The sequence below is a fragment of the Pieris brassicae genome, chromosome 8 (assembly GCF_905147105.1).
Source record: "Pieris brassicae chromosome 8, ilPieBrab1.1, whole genome shotgun sequence".
NCBI lineage: Eukaryota > Metazoa > Arthropoda > Insecta > Lepidoptera > Pieridae > Pieris > Pieris brassicae.
Genome location: NC_059672.1, coordinates 7,950,284 through 7,964,070, shown reverse-complemented (window position 1 = coordinate 7,964,070; position 13,787 = coordinate 7,950,284).

The following is a 13,787-nucleotide window of genomic DNA, read 5'->3' as shown; positions in this document are numbered from 1 at the left end:
ATACACGAATTCAAGTACGACCAGTCACCACAAGTAGCACCCGTTCACGAGTATGACGCATGGCCAGCCATCGGCCCCCTCGCCATATTTTAAGGAGAGAGACAACCCGACGCATTGACGCCGCCATAATTTAATATATAGCTGTAATACGAATCTAAAATAAATACTCTTGGTAAATGCAAGATGGAAAGGGCTATCAGGGAAAATAAAAGGATGTCGCCTTCTTGCAAGGTGGGCTGACATGTTTAAAGAAGTTGGTGGGCAACATAGGGATATAGAGACATGGAGCCAATAAAGAACGTATACTATTTTAAGTGGGTGTATATTTGTAAGGATGTTTGGTCTAGTGGCTTCAGCAGCGTGCGACTTTCATCCCTGAAGTCGTTGGTTCGATCCCCGGCTCGGATCCCCGTACACCAATGGACTTTCTATGTGCGCATTTAACATTCGCTCGAACGGTGAAGGAAAACATCGTGAGGAAACTGGCTTGCCTTAGACCCAAAAAGTCGATATTGTGTGTGAGGTACAAGAGGCTGATCACCTATTACATTATGAAACAGACACAAGTCAAGTGTCAAGGAATAAATGAGGTATAATTATTATTATATTCAAACATTAAAAAAATACTTCAGCCAGTGTTCCGTGTTGGAAGCACCTTATATATATTTCGATATTTATCCTTTGTTATTCAACAACAGAATGGCCACCACATATAATTTAAGCGGAATGCTGTCGGGAACAAAACTCCGTCACGCAAAAACTATGACGAGCTTTTTGTTTTCAAATTCGGTGAAGATCTTATAGTTAGCTAAGTTCAAAATGATCCCATACAAATGCTTTTAAAATTACACCTATTATCGTCAAACTCCAAATCCTATATCATGTTTTTTCTGCCAAATGACAGTAATTAAGGAATACCATTTCGTATACCAGGAAATAGTATAAAACATTTTAATTCTTAGACTTTTGATTCAAAGCTATCGTATCTTGTTCAAGGCCCGGCTTTGCACCAACACACCGTAGATGTAAATGCAAAAGGCGGAAGAAACATAACTATCAATGTCCGTTATATAATCATGAGATCTACAGATATATGTCGTTGAACAAATTGACAAAAATTACATAAGTGGACTTTCTATCTAACATTAGCTCGAATGGTGAAGGAAAACATCGTGAGGAAACCGGCTTGCCTTAGACCCAAAAAGTCGACGGCGTGTGTCAGGCACAGGAGTCTGATCACCTACTTGCTTATTAGATTGACAAATGATTTATTTATTTATTTTACAAAATTACAAAAACATATATTTACAACATAAAAGCACTAAACTAGACATACTGAACGGTAAAGCACTGGATAAATCTTGTAATTGGATCCAAAGTAGACAGCTTAGTTAATGTGTTAAAACGACTAAAGGAAACTGTTACCATAATACGGAGCTGCTTATCGTGCATATGTTTCATCCACGTATAAAGTTTGGGGAAATTCAATCAAAGTAATGAGGTTATATAAGGATCAAAAAACTGTATTAGAGCAAACTGTACAGATAGTTGTGTACCATTGTTGAAGAAGCATAAACCACTGTAAAGTAGACATAGTAAGAAATTATATGTGCCAAAAAATAATCTGGAGTTGTATAGGAAAACCACCTTTGTATGGCAATCAAGGTTTATATACCAAAAATATACAAAGATCTTCCTACTACAGTTTTTAGAAATTTACTACTTATGAAAAAAAAGTATGATACTATCAATGATTGGTTGCTTGAAACGTTATAATTCATATTAATTCGATAACGTTATAATATGTTTCAGTAGAGTAATGACGAAGGAATAAAATAACATACGACTCTTAATGTAATTGTAACTTCTATGTAAAATTCTACCTTTTAAGACAAATTTGCATGTATGCCAGAATATGCAAACGCAGATTGTACCACCAAACCATTTTTGTACCATATTTCTTGTAAATAAATTATTATTATTAAAAATGTTTTTCTATATATTTGTAAATATTGTAGAATATTACTAAAAGCACATACAATTAAGATTTCAATTAATAGTCATTTTTCGTCTTCCACGGTCCGCTTCACAAGACACGCGAACTACCGAACTGTGTGAATCGACTCCCGTTGGGATTCCTCCTACGGCACACCAGTACAATAGGTGCCCGTGAGCTGGGATGGACCCTTCTTGAGAGTCCCAGCTACAGGGCCTAGCTATATCCTATAAAAATATGCTCACGATATGTACTTCGATTCTTAGTGAGGCTGACTGAAATAATTTCGTTCTTTGAACTAAAATCTTGTCACTTTGTTACAAGTACAAATGCATTTGGACTAATGTATTTGTTGACATGTTCGGTGTTGTCCAATCGTCAAAAAAGAACCTCATGCGGAGCGAGTAGGTGTTAACTTGGACTCCCGCAGTGAGGGGTACACTCGCCGGCATTTGAATTAGAACCTTTAAAGTCTATACTTAAAAGATTATATCTCAAGAACCGGTATAAAATTTGCTCCCTTAACAGTGACATCAAAACCAATTTTATATATAAAAGTGTATTTTGATATTATACCGTATCTTGGAGTAATATATATTATTTGAAAAAAGAAAAAAATCTTGAATAAATCCCGAAACAAATGAGTTCTAAAGTGCAAGTTTAAAAGACATGTTTTTGTAATAAATACATGACACAAAACTTGGACAAATAACAACTCACACAAGTTTTTTATGAGTTTAAGAATCCAGTAATGTATGACTCTCGAACGTCAATATGGATGTTTATATACGCAGGGCCAGATTTAGAGGTATGGAGGGCTCGGGGTTCTCTAATTATTCCCCAAATAAAATAAGCAATTTTTCTCAATCGAGTTTTTCAATTAATATGTCACAAGAAAAGTTGTTTAGTAATCGGAATTAAAAATATTTTTTTCCAAAGTCTATCGTACACATTTCCCCTAAATTCGGCTCTGGACATACGGGAGTCATAGGTTGCACTAAATCTCTGAATCTCCCTTTATTAATTAAACAAAAAAAAAAACAAATTTTATTTTTAATGACACAAAAATGTCTACAATATTCTTAACCTACCTTAATATATTTATATATATAAAATGCTCGTGTCACAATGTTCGTTCCCATACTCCTCCGAAACGGCTCGACGGATTTTTATTTTTTTTAATGTATATTCAGTAAGTCTGAGAATCGGCTACTATCTATATTTCAAACCCCTAAGTGATCAGGGGTGTCCACCCCAAATTTATTTTTTTTTATTTTTCAGACAAAACATTTTGTTTTTACTTTTTTATGATACAACATACAAAAATACATACAACCCCTCTACGATCAACTCCTATTTTTAATTATAGTAGGTAGGTTATTTTTATTGAACTATAAAAATGTTTCCTATATAAATTATATACATGGCAAGACGACGTTTGCCGGGTCAGCTAGTTATAAGTAAATTTAAAAGCTTGTTCCCCGTGTTATTAAAATTGTTTTAACAATTGTTCTGTAGTGTATGCATCTGTACATATATATATATATACAAAACAATGTGAACCATGAATAAACATAATTAAGATTTGTTTACGATCTGCCGAAAGGATCACGTTAGGCTTAAATTTGAAAAACTGCAAACAAAACAAAAATTATATACGCAGCTGAAAAGGTGTGCCGCCTAGAATGGCTTTGGGCGAGGCACACAGGAAGAACGTACGGCAACCGATGGAGCGAGAGAGTGCTGCGCCGGCGCTAGGGTCATCACCACCGTCGCCGGGGTCACCTGGGCGAGCTGGCCCACGACAGTTACGCTCTAACAGTGGAAAAATCTAATGCTGACAATGCAAGCGTTTGATGGTTCCTAGATGTGATATTGTATTTTAGCTAATGTTAAACAAAAATTTTATAGGATCCATATATATTAAACTTTAATGTTTATGATTTAAGATTTAAGAGACACAAGTACTTTAATTATAAGAGGGGAGTAAATACATCAAGAGGTGATGATAATAATAATAAGCGTTTAATTGCCAAGATAGTGGTACAGTGATTAGATCGATCAGCTACAAATATCCGCACAATCAACCACTATACTCGCATAAATAGGCATTCATATGTCATATAAATTTTTACTATGATTTTCATTTGCTTAGTAATTAGTTGTCCCTGAGTTCCATTCCTGTTACAACAGTTTTGGATTTAAAAAATATCATATTGTTATTTTTACGTGTTTTTGTAGCCATTCTTTAAACGAACGAAATAGATCTTCTAACTATCGACAAAATTATAACTCAGTTTACAGCTCTTTAATTTTTATACATCTTGGACAACAGCGCCTACACACATTCATTAACATACGAAGTTCATATTGTCAGTAGCAAACATGAATAATGCAACATTAAAGCGCTGACAGCTGACTATTAATTCATGACATAATGATGCCGTAATGACACACATTATGTAAATTTGGTAATAATCTTTTGACAATGGCTTCGCGGGATCTTTAGAAGCCTTTATAGGTACAACAGTGACTAAATAATACCTAATAATGATATAGATATCGTACCTAACTTTTTAAACAAATATCGCAATGAAAAGGTGCCTTCCATGTAATCCTTCCTCAAAACACGTTAAAATGGGTGTCCATGGGCTGCTGCGAAGGCCTGTCTACCCCCCTATTTTGTTAAACGGCTTTCCGAATAAAATAAAAAAATCAGTGACGCTAACACCTTTTTACTTCTGGGTCTCAGATTTCTGTATCTGTTTCATGTAATAGGCAAGTAGCTGATTAGTGCGACTTGAAGTTAGGCACATGAAGAAAATGGTGGCTTCTTCAACCCTGCCCAGTTTTCCGAATAAAAAAAAACTATGGCGCTGCATCTTTTTTAGGTCTGGGCCTCAGAATTCTATATCTGTTTCATGATCATTAATGGAATAGGCAAGTAGGCCTTCTGTGCCTGACGCACGCGTCGACTTTTTTTTTGGTCTAAAGGCAAGCCGGTTTCCTCTCGATGTTTTCCTTCACCGTTCGAGCTAATGTTAAATGCGCACATAGAAAGAAAATCCATTGGTGCACAGTCGGGGATCGAACCTACAACTTCAGGGAACACAATCGCACGCGGAAGCCACTAGGCCAACACTGCTCTTGGTCAAAGCAGTTTTCCGAATACTCAACACAATATTAGGTTTAAATAGAAAATTTCGATTTCTATATCGAGCGATATTAGTCTCTATGAGTCGTAATTATATGAAGAATAATAGTATTATTAATATGATATCCAGTACACCGTGTTTCAGAGCTTTTATTCTGAAATCCAGGTGTCTGTCAGGAAATCTACGCGACATAGCAACAATGATTGATTTTCAAAATATGTATAGGACACGGTAAAAGATACGGATACTATTAATGGTGCTGATAATTTGTTAATGAATGGAATTTTTTTTCTTTTTGTTATACTTCTTTTGGCGCGTTAGGGAAAAATGATGAGAATACATATTTACGATGCGCGCGCACACCGTCGCAAAAAACTGACACCTTCAAGTTAGCTATAGTTAACATTTTAGTTTTTTTTATTGATAGTGTCGTTTACACAAATTTAGAATAAAAAATTTGAAAAGATATTTATCTTGTTACGCCAAAGAAGAATAACGTCTTACACGTGTACAGGAGTACACATACGTTTTTATTTTTAAACTAATAATTATTATAATATTAATTAAAGATATACGGCGTGAGCCGGAGACTAATATAGAGCTGGTGACTTCCTCGTTCAAGGAATAAGTATCGCAATATACGAGGAAATGGTATCATTAAAGGTACACTGCGACAGAGAAATTTTTAATTTGTTTAATTTTCAATTATTATTATTACGATGTAGGTTAGGAAAATTCTAAATACTGTTATGCTTTTATTTATTGTCAAAAACAGGTTACGTGACGAACACGTATTCCAGGCTCCACGTGTAGTGTGAACTGTGTTTCAGGAGCCTGACTTCCCAGTTACAAGTATCAAGAATTAATTACAATTTATCTAAATAAATAAAATATTTATTAATGAATAATTTTATTTATTCAGTAACAGCCAATTTTTTCCATATAAGATTTGTATATTCTAAAAAAACGCCTACACATAAACTTTACAAAAATTATACTTCCAGTTATAGTTTTTACTGGTAATTTTTGCTGAAAATGCGGATTAGCTATCAAAAGGGGAGGTAAAGTAATTCATCAGTCCACTACCGATACGTCAACCTCTAGATAAGTAGTGTTTATGAGAGGTTGAGAGGGTTAGGTTGGTTTTTCCAGACGGAATTTGAACCTTTCTACAAAATAAAATATGTATTTTTGATTTATATACAATTAAAGTACTACGTACTAGATATCATTTTTATATAATCTAAAAAACTGTTTATGTATATCTACCATGCGTAAGTTGCTGTATCCACTGTTGTTTCGACACTTATAACAATAACAATTACTAAGAAAGATATAAAAAAAAAATGCATTGTATTTCTTAATCTAGTTTATTGTTATTTATTTTCATATATTGTAGTTTTGTATCTCGTCTCTGCCTTTATAAAAATAATAAATAAACATTATGCCACGGCTATCAAACTATTTAATCACCTTCCTAGAAGCTATACATCTCTGCCGTATAAAGCTGTCTTTAGCAATGTGCCTTTATTATGAAGGCCTTTCGACCATAAGTTTTGACAACAATTATAATTAACTTCTAAAAAAGGTCATTTTTTTTCTTCTTACGCTGCCATTATCTTCGGAGACTTGCCTAAAGGAACTCCTTTTAATAATATATAGTAATTATTATATTTTAAGGTTAGTTATAGTGATATTATTAATCAATCTGAATGTATTTGAAAATAAACGAAAATTATTAAAATTTGTTGATTTCGATGTATAGTTTTATAATCATTAAGCATTATGTATGTAACGTTAGAATTGATATTAAAAAATCACAAAACATCCCGAAGAGGCGGCTAACTAAATCTTCAAACAATTATTTTGGTTAAACCTATTTACACTCTCATAAAAGGTGCAAATCATTCTTTATAAGCCTTTAGATTTAACCGTTACAGCATCGTTACATTTCACAGCTTTACAATAGTTAAAATCACAGGAGAGAACAATGAAGAAGGTTAGGTTGCGCAATGTTTATGAGTCCATAAAGAGTAGAAGGGGTTTATTGAGAGAGATCTATCTTCTGAGAATTGTTAAAGTTTTGTAGCTATGTGTTTGTAGTTTCGGGTTGGACGGCTACTTTATAAATTAATAATATAACGGTATATATAAAATATGTGCATGTGTTTTTGATTTTTAAATATCTATGCAATTTAAAGAACCCAACTAACAAAATAAACCAAATGTAAACTCCGAGTGTATAAATGAAATATCAATACTTCAAGATCGAAATTTTATACAATTTTATACTACTTGACTGTATTTTTGACGCCTATTTGAAATTATCAAACCGAGTGTAAAACAAACTTTAGAGGTTTTAATCGATATATTTTGAAGGTTGTTAAATGTTGGTTTTAGGGGTAACATTCTGTAGGAGTTGGCATCACTGTCAGTTGGAAATAAAAAGACCACTTAGTGAAGACGCATTTCATTTCCCTTTCTTTCTCACCACAATTATGTGTTGTATATTAAATATATATGACGAAAGATAAAAAAGAGACGCAGGAATGTGTCCTTTCATTGTAATTGTTCGTAATATAAAATAGTAACTTATAAATAAAGCGCAAAGCTCGATTTTATTTATCGTATTTTTTTCATAAATAAAGCAGTAAAACTACAGATTATCAAAAAAATATCGCTCCCAACGAGCTACTATTCATAGATAACCAAAATATAAAACCTTTTTCTGTGGACTTAAGTACACCCGTATCAAGTTTAATTGACACTCATGTTATTCTTTTGATCTCCAAAACGCTACCACACTTAAAAAATAGATCAAAGAGTTGACATTCGGGATTTAGTCGCCTTTCAATGGCCCATACACATCCGCCATTAAAACTATTTACAGATATTGGGGTTCCTTAACTGCGATTATGTTATAGATAAAGTAAATTAGTAGATCATGCAGTTAGAATATTAATATAATATTATATTTATTTTCATACATTGCTAAGAGTTCAAAAGAGTGCAAAATGGTTGATTGACGCTGTCAAAATGCAATAACATCTAACATACAAACAGTATGTGTACAAACAACAAAATGTATACAGTTTGTATGTTAGATGAATAAAAACATGCATGTCATGTATAAAAGGGGAACTTCCATCTCCGTATGAACACAGAACTAAGAGGAAATAAGATCGGATACATGACTTGGTAAAAAAGTATAGAGTACCTAATACTAAAAAATCCACAGATTACATATAAAGTCTTACTTAAAAAATCAAATACAAGTTGATAATATTATACATAGACATAGACAAACATTTATGACTAACAAAAACACACACACAGAAACACCGAATAATTATAAACAAAATTTAAAAAAACAATTTGTTTTAAAGAATATGGTACATTTTAACTGCATCTGTTGTGGTTGTTACTGGCCCTAGCACAGCATTATGCTGTGGAGCAGACGTGTTCCACTTCCAGCGCTGGTCATTCTGTCAGTGACCACAATAGTTAGTTTGGGTCTAAGACGCAAAAAAATATATATAATATATAATAATTATAGTAGAAAAAATAATAATAAAATTAACAGTGTTAGTAAAGTCTTGGAAGATTCTTGTGTATGTATAGTAAGTAAAAAAATAACAAACAAAGTAAAATTGTGTATACGTAAGATACCTAAGCATTAAATTAGCGAATTTATTTTAATTGACATAAAGTAAATAAACTGTCTGAGGTACATTTCATAAAATAAAAAGGTTATCAAAGAATCCCAGCTAACTTATAATTTATTTCACGCCCTGATGAGTGCGCACGAAAAGAATCAATTGAACACACAATTATGACCTCAAAATACATTTTGAAATGGCTCGATAATAAACATTTCATGGTTGTCAGAAAAATTATAAATTGAATTATTTTTGTAATACATTCGCACGAAATGAAATTGGCACACCATTGTTTACAGTGACGGAAAATCATAGGGAACGTCTAGAAGGTTAGAGGAAGAAGAAGAAGGATTAAGAAACCAACGGCATATGTGGCTACACTCTCACATTCGATAATAATAAAAGATGGTTTAAAAAATCGCAACAATCAGACATATCAATAAGGCCCGTTTAATTTCCAATCATGACAAAAAAGATAATATACACTTGAGATTTTTTACATTTTATACATTACTTAATTTATCTAGTTATCCTATATATTCTATATGTCAGCTACCTTCAGTTGATCAGAACCTCTTCACGTGTAAAGGCCTCCTCCAGCTTTATCCAACTGACTCTGTCCATGGCTTTCTTTCTCCATTCGCTTCCTGTTACAGCTTCTATTTCTTCTATCCACTTTTTTTTGGGGCGCCCTCTTCTTCTTCCCCTTGGTCCTTTACATACAGTTGTCTTTCAAGTCCAGCTTTTATCTGTGTATCTTGCTATATGCCCTGCCCATTGCCACATCTGTTTTAGGCCATATTGTAAGGAGTCTATCACTTTTGATTTTTGTCTTATTTTTTCACTTATAATTTCATGTAATTTTCTTTTTTTTAGAACGCTTGCCATTGCTTTCTGGCGTGCTACTAATTTGGTTTTTATTTTTGTATTGTAAGTCCAAGTTTGGTTGCCGTATGTGAGAGTAGGTAAGAAACAAATGTTCAGATATATCAAAATAGACATGCAAAAATATAAATAATCATAATATCATAATAACAAGAACAGTTAAGACTAATAATTCTCTCCGTTAAAGGCCCTTAAAAATTTGATTAATGATTACACGACAGTGATCTATAACTTCTAGGAATTGATAGTTTGATAGGCATCGCGTAACAATTTTTTTTAAATCGTGGTCCAACCAACAGCCGTGTTGGTTCCCTCGATATATACCAGCAATTTCTGTAAATATTTTTTACATGATGTAAGTCACCGTTGCTTACACTGCAATCAATGCATCCCATATATAGTTGGTCTTTAGGTATATCGGTAATGTAAAAACCGGCAGATGGCAGCCCTGAGGTAAACAGAAATTAAAACATGTGTGAGACAATGGCGGCTGGCTCAAAGGGTGAGGGCTGCGGCGCCTTTGATCTAAAGTCAGTTAATTTTACACCGGCCCTAATGCCCACACCCGATGAATTACACGCTCAAATAATACCGGTGCGATTGTAATTAAATGGTTATAAAAGAATTAGTTAAAAAAGGATAAACCAGAAATAATGTAAATGTTAGGGAAGAATAATAAAAATTATAAATATATAATAAGCCTTACCTTACATAGCCAAAGGCTCGAAAGTGCGTTTATTTTTTATTTTATTTATTTAGTGAACTTTACCACATCATACACAATGATATATCTATCTATATTTAACAAGCATTTTATCTAAAATATATGACCATTTTGCTAAACATGTAATGTAATAAAAAATTCAATAAAATAAACGTACTAGTTATTTTTACATATCAAAAGACAAATCACAGTTTGTTTTGGCTTGAGTTTAAAACAAGGAATCTTACTCTTATATAATGGCTATTTAGACTAACATTTTTAGTGATTATATCACTATTATATACGGTAAACAAATAGAGGATTAAACCAATAAATAGCTATATATTTCCTTCATAAAATTAAGTATAGTTTAAGTTTTTAAATAGATTTGTATAGGTCGCACTAAAACGGAGCGTATGGAGTACTCAAAACGATGTTTTCCTTTGAATATTATCGTCTTACTGTTGGAGGGTAGAGCGGTCAACTTCGCGACATAACTAAAGCGTTTTAAGCATGATAGTTCCTATTTTTATTATATAATTCGAGGCAAACGGGCAGGAAGCTCACCTGTGAATATTTTTATTGATATTTGCCATTTTTTAATGTTTGTATAATGTATTCCATCTTTGGCTATATCTTTCGTATAAAATTTTTAAAGTATTTATTTAAATAAAACCTAAGCATAACAAGACAATAAAAAATCAATTAAAAACAAATTTAAAAAGTTTGGTCCCTAGCCGTTAACGCTGGCAACATATCCTCGCTATATTGCGATACTTATTCGTTCAGCGAGTATAATTCATTTTTATTATGTATAATCTGTTAGTTATGGATTGCGAAATAAATATTAACGAGTCCTAGGATATATTTCCAATTATTTTTTATACTACAGTTATAACCATGTCGCATTATAGTACAATGAGTATAAAATCGAACCCTGCCTTACTTATTTCCCTTTTTACAAATATTTAAATTATAGCATGAATATAAAATAAATAAAACTGTCATAAAAAAATACTCGGTGGAAATTTTCAGCGACTCCATGGAGACCTTTCGCCGCTTTATTCCTACTCTAATATGAATTTATGTTGTATATCCACGGCTGCTTTGCGGAGCCATGCGACTTCTTGAGAGAAGAAGAAGTCGCATGGCTGAACCCCTCGTCAGTTGTGCTGCGTGCAGGCTACTCGTTCGTGAGGAAGTGGCATGGATCTGGTTAGTGCTGCGCCTTCTTATGTTCTCATGTCCAATCTATTACATATGTAATGCTCAGGAGCAAAAAAAATAAAAAACCTTTCCTCGAACTTTGATATTGTTCCCTTTGCAGTAGAGACTCTTGGGCCGTGGGGTCTTATTAAAGATTTAAGTTGGCGCCTGGTTGCAACAGTGACCACAGAGCTGGTGCTTTCCTCGCTCAACGAATAAGTATCGCAATACAGCGAAGAAATACTGCCAGTGTTACACAGGAATCAAACTTTTTAAATTTATATTTAATTATTTTTATTATTACTATGTAGGTTAAGAAAATTGTAAATATTGTATATTTGATTGTTAGGTTTAGTTTTTATTTATATAAATAATAAATAAAACAGTTGCTTAATCCTTCGCTTCTTTCTGTCAATTTATTAATATGCTCAATAAAGACATGACAATCGACATATGAGTAGGTTAAAATGGTGCAACTAGACGTAGCTTTGTACACAGGCGCAACAGTTTTCCACAAAACCAAAGTATATTCAATTATTATAGCGCTCCTACATTACGGGACATTACTTGCAACCCGTTTAAGTTATATAACACTTTTCACACGGTTTCAATCAAGTTTAATCTTTATTTTCAATCAATATTCACATCCGGATCGTGTGAATGTATCTAGTGAAAGACTCGATAACTGGTGAAAGCAACCTTTTTAACGTAATCTTTGAAAGTAATATGCTTTTTTATAATAAAAAAATATTTTTAAGGTTTGGATTACAATCTAAACTTGGCATATTCTGTCGCACTAATAAAAAGGTAGCATTTTACGTAGTAGTTACATAGTACGTAACTTTATCAACCATATTATCGTCATAGTACATTTTTATATTATATTGTCACTAAGTCAACAGATTAATATTAATACGTGTTTAAACACGGCAACTCTTGGGCCGTGGATTACAAGAGCACAGCTAATTAAAGATTTCAGTTGGAGCCTCTATCAGGCTAGAGGCGGTGACCCCAGAGCTGGTGCTTTCCTCGCTCAACGAATAAGTATGGCAATTCAGCGAGGAAACTCCAGCATGAAAGGAACTCTGCCACGGGACCAAACTAAATTTATATTTATACATTACTATGAAGGTTAAGAATATTGTAAAATACTGTATATTTAAATAAATATAAATAGGTGGGAAACACTGTCCAATTATCGAATTATCCAGGTTATTTGGGCGTGTCCTAGACCTGTATACGACATGCACTTGAACTTAACCTTATCGTTTAAAATTTCTAGTTAAAACGGAAACAGGTGCAGAACTATATATTAACTGAATTGCTAGACTACTTGTGGTTATGGTCAAAGGCGGCCGCGGCTCTGTCTGAAGATTCACTTAGCCATGGTACAAGAACATAAGGTTCGCGTTGGGGAATGCACGTGTGGCATTTTTACTAATACCCGCCACCACGACCTATCAGAGGCCTCTTGTATACAGGTTTAGAGTTTCAACTCCATCTCAACAATGCCACCATATTTCAGGCATTTTCTGGTGATATGTGGACTCAGGAACGTACATCGAGACTGGAAACAAACTGAGTAACATTTACTCAGGTCCTTTCAGTGATAATAGATGAGACAAATAATCTGATTAAATACTAATAAAACTTAATCTTATTAGTCAAAGTGCTTAATAGTCAATGCATCCTGGTACATTACGGGACTAGTGATAAGACTGAAAAGGACAAAACCATTTGGACTAGTGAATTAGTGTTAGTGCACGTTAGGCATAAGTGCTAAACAGTGGTAAGTGAAAAAAGTTTCTTTTCCACAACGGAGACTGTGAGTTCTTGGACACTTTCTTATGTTAAATATCCTTTTAGTAAAGTAGGTTAGACTTTTATTACTTGTTTTAAGTTAGGCCAAATCGTAAATTCTTCTGATATCGTAGTAAACACATGTATTAAAAAATATCTTCCCATATGGAAAAAAACAAATGAATTGATTTGACTTGACTTGTCTCGAACGAAGAGAGTTACACTCTCTTCGTTCGACCGACCGACAAAGATGGACCACACCTATATTGAAACTCTTGCGCATGTATGCAGGCACACCATAACAACTGTTCTATGCCCTTAATTACCCCCTCCGCCCCTCACACCGTGGCAAATTGCAGTCTTCGAGAATACTCTTAATGATA